The sequence below is a fragment of the Ursus americanus genome, chromosome 14, assembly GCF_024610735.1.
Source record: "Ursus americanus isolate L20-20 chromosome 14, mUrsAme1.1.p, whole genome shotgun sequence".
Classification (NCBI taxonomy): domain Eukaryota; kingdom Metazoa; phylum Chordata; class Mammalia; order Carnivora; family Ursidae; genus Ursus; species Ursus americanus.
In genome coordinates this window covers 47,587,411-47,599,046 of record NC_142140.1, presented here as the reverse complement: position 1 = coordinate 47,599,046, position 11,636 = coordinate 47,587,411, and the positions used below count along the sequence as shown (strand labels likewise).

General features: G+C 38.8%; 1 pseudogene; it reads left to right on the top strand.

Moving 5' to 3' along the window:
• Window positions 1–3,915: 3,915 nt before the first annotated feature.
• Window positions 3,916–4,884, top strand: LOC123796695 (olfactory receptor-like protein OLF4; annotated as a pseudogene).
• Window positions 4,885–11,636: the final 6,752 nt, after the last annotated feature.

Here is an 11,636-nt window from a genome sequence, read left to right as displayed (position 1 = left end):
GCTGTGGCTGTTTGCTGGCTTCATTAAGAAATTTATGATTTCTCGTTTATGTATTTATGATTCTAAATGTAGAAGTGAATATTGTACTCATAAATGCAAGGTTCAGTGTTAACAACTAAATTGTAACAGTGGAAACCCAATTAAAGGGGACATGGGAAGCATAAAAGTAGAACATGAGACCAAGGATCTTTGCAATTGACCAGAGTAGAAATGTCAAGTATTAGCTTTTGAGGGATATACAGTGAAGTGAGGACCTGTCTTTTTATGTTTAAGATGGGACATATTAGACTACATTTCCATACTGAGGAGTAAAATCCAGACAAAAGAATTCTCCCAGGTGCATCCCTGCAAGAGCAGTACATGAAACCTACATATCACAGTACCTCCTCTCTCTTCAGTATTCAAATGAAATTTTTTACATGGATTATGTGAAAAAAGATATGCTAATGAACTTCCTTTATAATTACCTCAGTACCTGTGAGCCTGAACATGGTCTGGGTTAGCTCGCCACCCACTTTCTCTGTTGAAAATTGTCTGTGGGAGTCCTTGGTGTTTGCATAGTGGGATCAGAGTGGTTTTATTCCTGGTTTTGTTTGTTTGTTTGTTTGTTTTTTCTTTTTTTAACAATAATTTTTTATTATGTTATGTTAGTCACCATACAGTACATCATTAGCTTTTGATGTAATGTTCCATGATTAATTGTTTGCGTGTAACACCCAGTGCACCATGCAATTAACACCCATCACCGGCCTATCCCATCCCCCCACCCCCCTTCCCTCTGAAGCCCTCAGTTTGTTTCCCAGAGTCCATAGTCTCTCATAGTTCATTCCCCCTTCTGTTTAACCCCCCTTCATTCTTCCCTTCCTTCTCCTACCCATCTTCCTGCTATTTCTTATCTTCCATAAATGAGTGAAACCATATGATAATTGTCTTTCTCTTCTTGCCTTATTTCACTCAGCATAATCTCCTCCAGTCCCGTCCATGTTGCTGCAAATGTTGGGTAATCATTCTTTCTGATGGCTGAATAATCCATTTTATATATATATATATATATATATATATATATATATATATATATATATATATATATATATATATTCTTTGCAATCTTTCAGCAAAGCATTGCTGTTTATTCCTCCAATTTAGCTACTTGCTATTTTGCTTTTTTATGTATATGTAGACATATTTGTATAGAATGTGTGAGAGTTTATAAATTTTGTTTGGAAAAGTCTCTGAAAAAAATGAAAGTCTATGTAGTTTTGCATACTTATTGCTCACAAATCACCTTTCATACATATTTCCAAATAGTGTTCATGTCTCTGTAGTCCTTATCATTCCTTGTGGCCTTTTATTATTGGATCTGTTTCTAAAATAGAAATGCCATCACTTGGAAAGCATTCTTTTTATGTTTGACCAAGAATCACCTTTACCTTCCATAAGCATACCTGTCCCATATCTCTTTATGTGACATGGAACTAAAACTTTAGATACTGCTTCTCCCCACATTAAAAGACATTTTTAAATTATTTTCTTTTTGAGTCCATATATAATGAGACCTAATTCCTGATTCATTCAACACAGCTAAAAAAGCATCTGCTCTGTGCCCAAAATTTCTTTTTTTTTTAATAGGAAAACATGTTTATTATATTGAAGATTGCTACAATGAATCCAGTACCTAAGGGTAGACAAATTTATTCTATAAATACATATATAAAGATACATAGACATGAGTGTCTAAGAACTTTATGTGTTATACTCTTGTATATAAGGTCTTGGGGAATTTTTCTTATTCATCCATATTAATATTGTGGAATTACCGCTCCTGTAGATCCCTTTTCAGTTAGTTCTCTAAACTGCCTTCAATTTTATTGAATATAGTTGTACTGAAACTTCTCTCTTTAAAACTGTTTTTATCTCCTCTGTCATTCTATGCATTTCATAATGTCTAATTTTCTAGAATTCGTTCCTATATAAGTGCATATACAGCCACACCCATAAAGAAAAAGATGAACAGCACAGGTGAAGTCCTTGCTCCTTTGATCCTTACATCAGAGTGACAGCCAAAAGATCAGTGAGATAATGTGAGTCCGAGATAATGTCCTCAGATAAGTCACATGAAGAGTATTCAGAGTAAGAGAATAGACAGCCATGGGGTGTCTAGGATTTTACAGAGTCTGGGGAGGCCTTTGCATGGTAACAAGAAACAGAACTGTGAGCAGTTGTGCTCCTGGCTCTTGTCAAGAAAGTGACTAAAACCCAAAGCCTAAGAATGACAAACAAACACAAAAAGATGTCACATAAGAAAAGTGGTAAAGGGACCCACCTCATTCTCTATTGGACTAAATAAAGACCAGTGGGTCAAATAGATATGGAAAAAGGCACAGGAAAAACAAGTCTTCTGCTTTTTGCAATCTGGTAATAAAAATGCCTAATTTTGTGAAGTGTTGGTTTATTCTCTTTACTCATTTTTCTCTTGTGATGTTCAATCTTTAAGGTGTTTCAAAACAAAGATTTCACTACTGTTGTTTTTTGGACAATTTATGTTTGCTCTTTTACTAATTTTGCTAGATATAAATGGGATATAACCAGGACTGGATGCCACCAGCACCAAGGAAGATTTCCTTCCTTACAGTCTCTCAGGACAACTGAGCTTATTAGATCATTTTACTCTTTATGTCCATCTCATTTCTCCCTCCCTCCATCTCTCTCTTTCTGTTTATTGAACAAAAATATTTATGATTCTTTACACACAGGTCAAAAAGTGTCCATTCCCAAATGGAGCCCGAAGATTATTTGACCCTGAGAGGCTAGAAATAGGAATTTCTGGTTACTATTTCTACATTCCTCATAGGAAATGTAATATAATGTGTAAGCATTCATATCCTAAGCAGTGTATTAGGGCAGGTGGGGGGTGGGGCAAGAAAGACATAGAGTAACACACACTGGGTGGACATGGTGTGCTGTTTTCTGGGTATGTGACAGTGTGCATGTGTGTGTGCACATGTGTGCATGTGTGTGGGGGGACCATGAAGAGTGAGAGCATTCCTCAGAGCAGGGATACCTAGGCTCCTCTATTACAAGTTTACCCTTATAATACACAAGCCGAACTAAGTCAACAGATGGTACTAAGGAGGGATGTTCAATTGACAGATTCATAAAGTGCAAGAGGTACATAGTGTGGACGAGGAAGTCTCCGTGTCTTAAACTTGAAGCAGCTATGAGGCCACATGGTTCTACAAAATTCACTGCCACCACCTGTCGTCACTCTCTTATGACCAATCCGCTCACCACACTGGCTTCCTCCTGAGCCTTGATTTTCTGAAAAGAAACAGGTCCTTGGGTCCTTTGCACTGACTATTCACTCTGACAGGAAAACCTCCTGTCTTCCACCCTCTCTTCCATGAGTTCCCTGTTCAAATGTCACCTTCTTAGCCAGTCTTGACTGAACACCCAACATAACACCCCACCCCCCTACTGTCTCCTTTAACCTGCTTCTGTTTTTTTTTTTTTTTCATGACATCTATCTCCATCTCACGATTATTTAATCTTTACATTTGCTTCTATCCTATCACCATAATTGCATTTTAGGGACTATTGCTTTTCAGCACCTTCTACTTTATGACTAGAAATTTCTGAAACACGGTTGACACTCTAGATTTCCTCAAAGACATGATATAATTTCTTATTAAAACTGTATAATCCTGGACCTGTTGGAGAACATCTTATGTTTGGATGAAAATTCCCAATCAGAAAGGAACTGGGGATCCTCTCAAGAAGCCCAGATCCATTCACAAAATATTGAAATTAATTTCCTGACTGGAAAATATACATTGTAGCATTCCACAATGTGAGCAATGCACATTTCTGTCAAAATTAATCATGTTATTTCCCCTGTAGTGGTAGTCACCTCCACCAATGGAAACAAGAAACAATACAGGAATTTCAAAGTTTCTTCTTCTGGGATTTTCAGAGGACCCAGAACTGCAGGCCCTCATATTTGGGCTTTTCCTCTCCATGTACCTGATCACTGTGCTTGGAAACCTGCTCCTCATCCTGGCTGTCAGCTCTGACTCCCACCTCCACACCCCCATGTACTTCTTCCTGGCCAACCTGTCCTTTGTAGACATCTGTTTCACCTCCACCACCATCCCCAAGATGCTGGTGAACATCCAGACACAGAACAAAGTGATCACTTATGAAGGGTGCCTCAGCCAGATGTATTTTTTCCTACTCTTTTCAGGATTAGACGTCTTTCTCCTGGCTGTGATGGCCTATGACCGCTTTGTGGCCATCTGTCACCCCCTGCACTACAAAGTCATCATGAATCCCCAGCTCTGTGGACTGCTAGTTCTAGTGACCTGGATCATAAGTCTCCTGCATTCCTTGTTAGAAAGCTTAATGGTGTTGCGACTGTTCTTCTGTACAGAGTTGGAAATCCCCCACTTTTTCTGTGAACTCAATAAGATGATCCAACTTGCCTGTTCTGATACTTTTCTTAATAACATGGTGATGTATTTTGCAGCTGTGTTGTTGGGTGGTGCTTCCCTGTCTGGGATCCTTTACCCTTATGCTAAAATAGTTTCCTCCATCCTTGGGATCTCATCAGCTCAGGGTAAGTATAAAGCATTTTCCACCTGTACCTCACACTTGTCGGTTGTCTCCTTATTTTATTGTACGGGCCTAGGAGTGTACCTTAGCTCTGCTGCTACCCAGAGCTCCCATTCAAGTGCAGTGGCCTCGGTGATGTATACAGTTGTCACACCTATGCTGAACCCCTTCATCTACAGCCTTAGGAACAAAGAAATAAAGAGGGCTCTGATGAGATTCTCTGGGATGGCAGCTCTAAAAGGGTGAATCATCCTGGGGCTGAAGAACTGCCCTTGATTGCATGGTCCAAAACCTTTGAGTCAGAAGTTGAGAATTTTTATGCAGAGTGTGGAAGTAGAACTTGTTTCCTTAATTTATTTCCTGCTATTTCTATGTTTTTTATTTTGATGTCTCATACAAAATATGTAACTCATTTTATCAAGCTCTGTGTTAACTCTGATATCCAAGATATTTTCCCTTTGTCATTTTCTTATGTCTCAATATCATTCCTGACTTTGGATGTGAAATATTTGGACATTTTCACTTATTCAAAGGACTACATGAATTTGATAAGAATAATTTCTTCTTAAATAAAATATGTCATAGTGAGTATTTTTTTCTTTTGATTGACTGAATACTACTCCTATGGAAAATCTACTCTTGGGCACCACAGCTGTTTATGTGAGTTTATAACAGAGAAAAATCTGAGACCATGTGCTTCACTCTGGTGAACATCATTCCTTTGTATCTCACTACCTTCCCTGCTCTTCCTGAGAATGCAGACTTTGACATCTGGTGGTTTTAGCTGATCATGCAGATTTTTCTACACATTAGGATCTTGTTATTACACAGCTTGTGTCCATCATGCCTCCCACTGGCAAAAAAAAATGATAATAAAATACATGCCTCCAAGTGGAATCTATACAGAAAGACAAATAAGGGGGAAAAATATTGACATAATATGCCCAAACTTGGCCTAAGGATGATGAAACAAAATATTAAATTGTATATTTATTGCTATGCAAAATATTTCCCTCTCAGGCACTTCATCTATTCATTGAATGATGGAATATCAGGTCCATTTGTAATGTGTATTCATTAAGATGAAAGACTGGTGGCATGTTTAGGGTTTTATTAGATTATGTTCTTTTTTAAATAATAAGTTTTATTATATTATGTTAATCTCCATACAGTACATCCCTAGTTTTTGATGTAAAGTTCCATGATTCATTACTTGCATATAACACCTTATGTTCTGGTGCTATTGTAAATGCAATCAATTCCTTAATTTCTCTTTCGTCAGTCTCATTGTTAGTGTATAGAAATGCAACTGGTTTTTGTGCATTGATTTTGTATCCTGCCACATTACTGAATTACTGTATGAGTTCTAATAATTTGGGGGTGGAGTCTTTTGGGTTTTCCACATAAATCGGCAAAGAGAGAGTTTCACTTCTTTGCTAATTTAAATACTTCTTATTTCTTTCTGTTGTCTGATTGCTGTTGCTAGGACTTCTAGGACTATGTTGAACAATAGTGGTGAGAGTGGGCATCCTTGTTGTGTTCCTGATAAGGGAAAGGTTCTCAGCTTTTCCCCATTGAGAATGATATTAGCTGTGGGCTTTTCATGAATGGTTTTTATGAAATTGAGGAATGTACCCTCTTACCCTACACTCTGATGGGTTTAAATCAGGAAGGAATGCTGTATTTTGTGAAATGTTTTTTTCTGCATCATTTGAGAGGACCTTATGATTCTTGTTTCTTCTCTAATTAACGTGTTCTATCATACTGATTGATTTGAGAATGTTGAACCACCCTTGCATTCCAGGGATATATCCCACCTGGTCATAATGAATAATCCTTTTAATGTACTATTGGATCTTATTAGCTAGGATCTTGTTGAGAATTTTGGCATCCATATTCACCAGGGTTATTGGTCTGTAATTCTCCTTTTTGATGGCGTCTTTGCCTGGTTTGGGGATCAAGGTAATGCTGGCCTCATAGAAGGAGTTTGGAAGTTTTCCTTCTGTTTCTATTTTTTGAAACAGCTTCGGGAAAATAGGTATTATTACTTCTTTGAATGTTTGGTAGAATTCCCCAGGGAACCCATCAGGCCCTGGACTGTTGTTTTTGGGGAGGTTTTCGATCACTGCTTCAATCTTGTTACTAGATATTGGCCTATTTAGGTTGTCAGTCTCCTCCTGTTTCAGTCTTGGTAGTTTATAGGTTTCCAGGAAGGCATCCATTTCTTCCAGGTTGCTTAATTTATTGGCATATGGTTGTTGATAGTTTTTAATGATTGTTCCTATTTCCTTGGTGTTAGTCATGATCTCTCCCCTCTCATTCATAATTTTATTAATATGGGTCCTTTCCCTTTTCTTTTGGATAATTCTGGCTAGCGGTTTATCAATCTTATTAATTATTTCAAGGAACCAGCTTCTAGTTTGGTTGATCTGCTCTACTGTATTTCTGGTTTCTAATTCATTGATCTCTGCTCTAATCTTAATTAGTTCACATTTTGTGTGTGGCTTAGGCCTGTCTTCTGCTCCATTTCCAGTTATTTAAAGTGTGAGTATAAGGTCTGTATTTTAGATTTTTCTGTTCTTTTGAGTGAGGCTTGGATGGCTATGTATTTCCCCTTTAAGACTGCATTTGCAGTATCCCATAGGTTTTGGACCAATGTGTTTTCATTCTCATTGGTTTTCATAAATTGCTTAGTTCTTATTTGATTTCCTGGTTTATTCAAACATTCCTAAGCAGGATGGTCTTTAGCTTCTGATTTTTCTCCATTTGTTTTTCTTATCATTGAGTTCCAGTTTCAAAGCATTGTGGTTTCAGAATATGCAGAAAATAATCTGTCTTTTGGTATTGGTTGAGATCTGTTTTATGACCCAGAATGTGGTCTGATCTGGAGAAAGTTCCATGTGCATTCAAAAAGAATGAGTATTCTGTTGTTTTAGGGTAGAATGTTCTTTGAGGTCCATCTAGTCCAGTGTGTCCTTCTAAGCTCTTATTTCTTTGTTGATTTTCTGCTTGGATGATCTGTCTATTGGTTTCTGGTTGAACATTTCCAGTGCTACATACAAATATTATTCCTTCCATGTCTCTAAACAAAATATCTCCCACCCTTCAAAATTTTGCCATAACCTCTAAAGGGGCAGTGAATGAACAATATCAGTATCATCCACCATATACGATCCTTATTATAACAGGATGACTCACCAGCAAGCTTGGATTCCTGTCCGGGTTGTTATTCAGGTCACAAGTTTTGGGCACACATACGTGCCATTCCCACCTTTCTATGTTACCTCAAAGGGGCCACAATTGAGTCATTTTTAATACATTTACATGAATTAAACTTAAAGAACAGAGTAATCACAAATGCTACCCTCAATGATCAGAATACATGCCTAGATAAAAAGAATTAGATTATTACAAATGCTGTCAGTTCTGCCTGATTTGATTATTATATCAGTTAGTTATCGCTGCATACAAAACCCCCTAAAATAAAATGGCTTGTACAATGTGTTTATTATGGAAGGGGATTGCAGGGTAGAGAGTTGTTCTGATCTCTGCAGGGCTCCTCAAGAGTCCTTAGTCAGGTGTGAATCCATAAATTGTGTTTCTAAGGCTCATCCATAAGGCGTGTGGTTGTAGTGCTCTTCTGTCTTCAAACAATATATGATATTTAACTCCTTTTACGTATGTAGGTTGATCTTCAAGTTTATGAGAAAAGAAGTTTTATCAAATGTGAATTATCTTAATTTAATTCCATTATTTTAATACCCACATGTGAACCCTCGCTTTTTCACAGTTGGACGAGAGCGCTCCCACCATGATAGATGTGACCCAGCTACCTGAGCTCCAGATCTGACCCTGAGTCATGCACCATAGAATTTTTAAATTCTATTTATTTTATTGGAGCATTATCACATGCAATACTCTACATATTTAAAGTGTACAACATTAGGAATTGAAAGGGTCATTGAAAAATCACTGCATGATTCCATTTCTATAGAATGCCTGAGGTGCACAATAAGTTCTAACTGCTTTGTTATGCAATTGTTAGGGTGTAATCCCTCCAGCCTTCATTTCCTTTTAAACACAATATGGAATCATAAATATAACTTCATGGAATGTTGAAAGGAAAAATGAAAGATGAGGAAATACTCTGTGGGATGAAGAATATTCAAGAGTGAAGGTTTGGGATGTAAGTGTATTTGTATTCATGTACATCTTTGTTTCAAGGAAACACACTCGCATGCATGGGTGTACGTGCACAAGGCTCAGAACCATCAGTATAACTCGTTACAATATACCTATTTGGTTGAAAGAAAGCTTGAGAGAAACTTAGAGGGTAAAGAAATGAATAGAATTAACATTTGCATTCACATGGAATCCTAGGAATGTAGACATTTAGACAAAAAAAATTAGAGTAGAACAGATAGGTTTAATGTTCACAATGAATTTATTACCTCTCTTAACCCCAGAGGCCTCAAAGAGAGAACCACATTGACATTTATACAAGGAGAACTTCTCTGTACCAGCTCCTAGGGCTGAATATCTCCAAACTGACTTTAGATTCTTCTTCTTAAGGAAGGGTTTCAACACAAAATGCCCTCACCCAAGGAAGCTAAGTGAATGAATTGAGAGGCTTAAATTAGATTCTTCAAAGAAAATTTTATTGGCAAAATGTCTTTGCTACGACAAATTACCACACTGAGGGTTTAAAAAAAAAAATTATACTCTTCCAGTGCTGGAGGTCAAAGCTGAAAATGGGGCTTATTGGTCTAAAATCAAGATGTCTCTGCAGGACACAGAGAGCATAAATTCCTGCCTAGTTACATGACTCTGGGTCACACTTTAATCTCCACCAAAATTCATGCCTTTCCAAACTCTAGTTGGCACCTGACACAGATACTCATTTGAGTTACTTTTTTTTTTAATTTAAGATTTATTTATTTATTTATTTATTTATTTATTTATTTATTTATTTACCTGAGAGAGAGAGAGAAATAAAGACATACAGAGAGAGAGAGACCAAAGGCAGGTGTGGAGGGGCAGAGGGAGAGAGAGAAAGAGAATCTCAAACAGACTCCCTGTTGAGTGTGGACCCCACCCCCACAAGGTGGGGCTTGATCCAACAACCCTGAGATCATGACCTGAGCTGAATCAAAGAGTTGGATGCTCAACTGACTGAACCACCCAGGCACCCCTAGAGTCACTTTGTTAGAGTTATCCAAAATAAGCCTGAATAACAGAATGATCATGAATGTTGCTGCGTAGCAAGTTATCCTGAAAGCAAATGGTTTGGTATAACGACTTTAGTAGAAAGTGGAATGCATGATAATGAGTTGTTCTAGTATCTGTTGAACTCTTCAACATTTTTGAGTCAGCTGTGGGTCAGCTTGGGGAGCTCTGCTGATCTCAACAGGGCATTCTAATATAATTGGCTTTGGCTCGCAGTTGTGGCCGACCTAGGTGGCCTTGGCTTGGACAAATGGTCTCTGCTCCACATGTCCTCACTTCCTCTGGCAGCCCACCCAGCTTAATTCACTTTTTGGAGACAGAGTTCCAAGACAAAGCAGCAGAAATGCACCAAGGCTCTAAGGTCCACTGTCACTCCCATCATATCCTACTGGCCACAGCACATAAAATACCCTAATCTAGCCCATATCCAAGATAGAAGAATATTCTCCACCATCTGATGGAGGGTGCTGCACGCACTGCCAAAGACATGGCTACAGAGAAAGAGAGGGATGTGGGGTCATCACTGCAAACAGTCTACCACTGGTGTAAATTTCAGTTTGAAAGTTTTCATGTCCATGTCCACCTTCACCAGTGGAATGATCTCAGAGAAGACAGTGAGACTGAATTATGTGTATGGGGCAGTTATGGAAATTCTACTCCAGAGAGTTAGGCTTTCCTCCAATGGTAAATATTTCCTCCCCACCCCTTGCCTATAGATCACCATTCTTAGTCTAAGAAAAGATGAAAGAGGATTGTTTAATCAGACTCAGGTGAGTGTGAACAGGTAGCTAGATGGTGAACATATTTTGAGGGGAATTCAATGCCAACATCTGAAGTATTTGCTATGTTGGATTATGAGCAACTTTGGAGTTAGGAGTAGGGGACCCTTTTCAACCGGTCCCCTGAATTTAGCTGGATATCTACAAAACCATTCTGAACACCCACAAAGTCATCCTGAGATGTAAGAATATACATCTGGATCTCTATAAGCAGAAAAACACTGCCTGTTGTGAGGTAGGAAGGGTGGAGTTGTTAATCTGCCAGGAGATAACAGAAGATAAACAGAAGGGGGAGGGAGCCTCCATAAGCCGGCTCCTGGAAAGTGATATAACATCAGAGCACAAAAGCGTCCTACGCAGGGGACTGGGCAAAAACTCTCAGAGCAGTAGCAGTGGAGAAAGGGCTTTAGAGTAGCACACAGACAGGATCTAGGTGCTGTGGGTGCGTGAGCCCACAGCCACTTGTGGCTTTAGAACCACAAAGAGCAGGGACATGCCTGGGCACCTGGGACGACCTCTAAGAGAGTCCCTGTGGGCACGCACCATGGGAAGCTGCAGTTTTCAGTGGCATATACAGAAATGGAGACTTTTTGTCCAGGAGGGTTTAGTGAAGAGAACAGACTGTGAATTCTCTGCTCTGGTTTGGGTGCAGCCATTTTTGCTCAGACCCACGGAAGAAGCGCTAAAAGCCATCAGAGAACAAAACCTCAAAAAACTGGTTTCCCATGAGGCCATCCCCTGATTGGGGCAGGGTAACTCCGCCCAAACAGGGTTGCCTGAGAAACAGAATGGATGGAGAAATAAAGAGCTTCCAGAATCTGCAGAAACTGAAAGAATATGTGACCACTAAGCCAGCCCTGCAAGAAATATTAAAGGGGATTCTGTAAGCGAAGAGAGACCCCAAGAGTCACATAGACCAGAAATTTACAGAGACAATCTATAGAAACAGGGACTTTACAGGCAATATGATGGCACTAAATGCATATCTTGCAATAGTTACTCTCAAAGTGAATGGCCTAAATG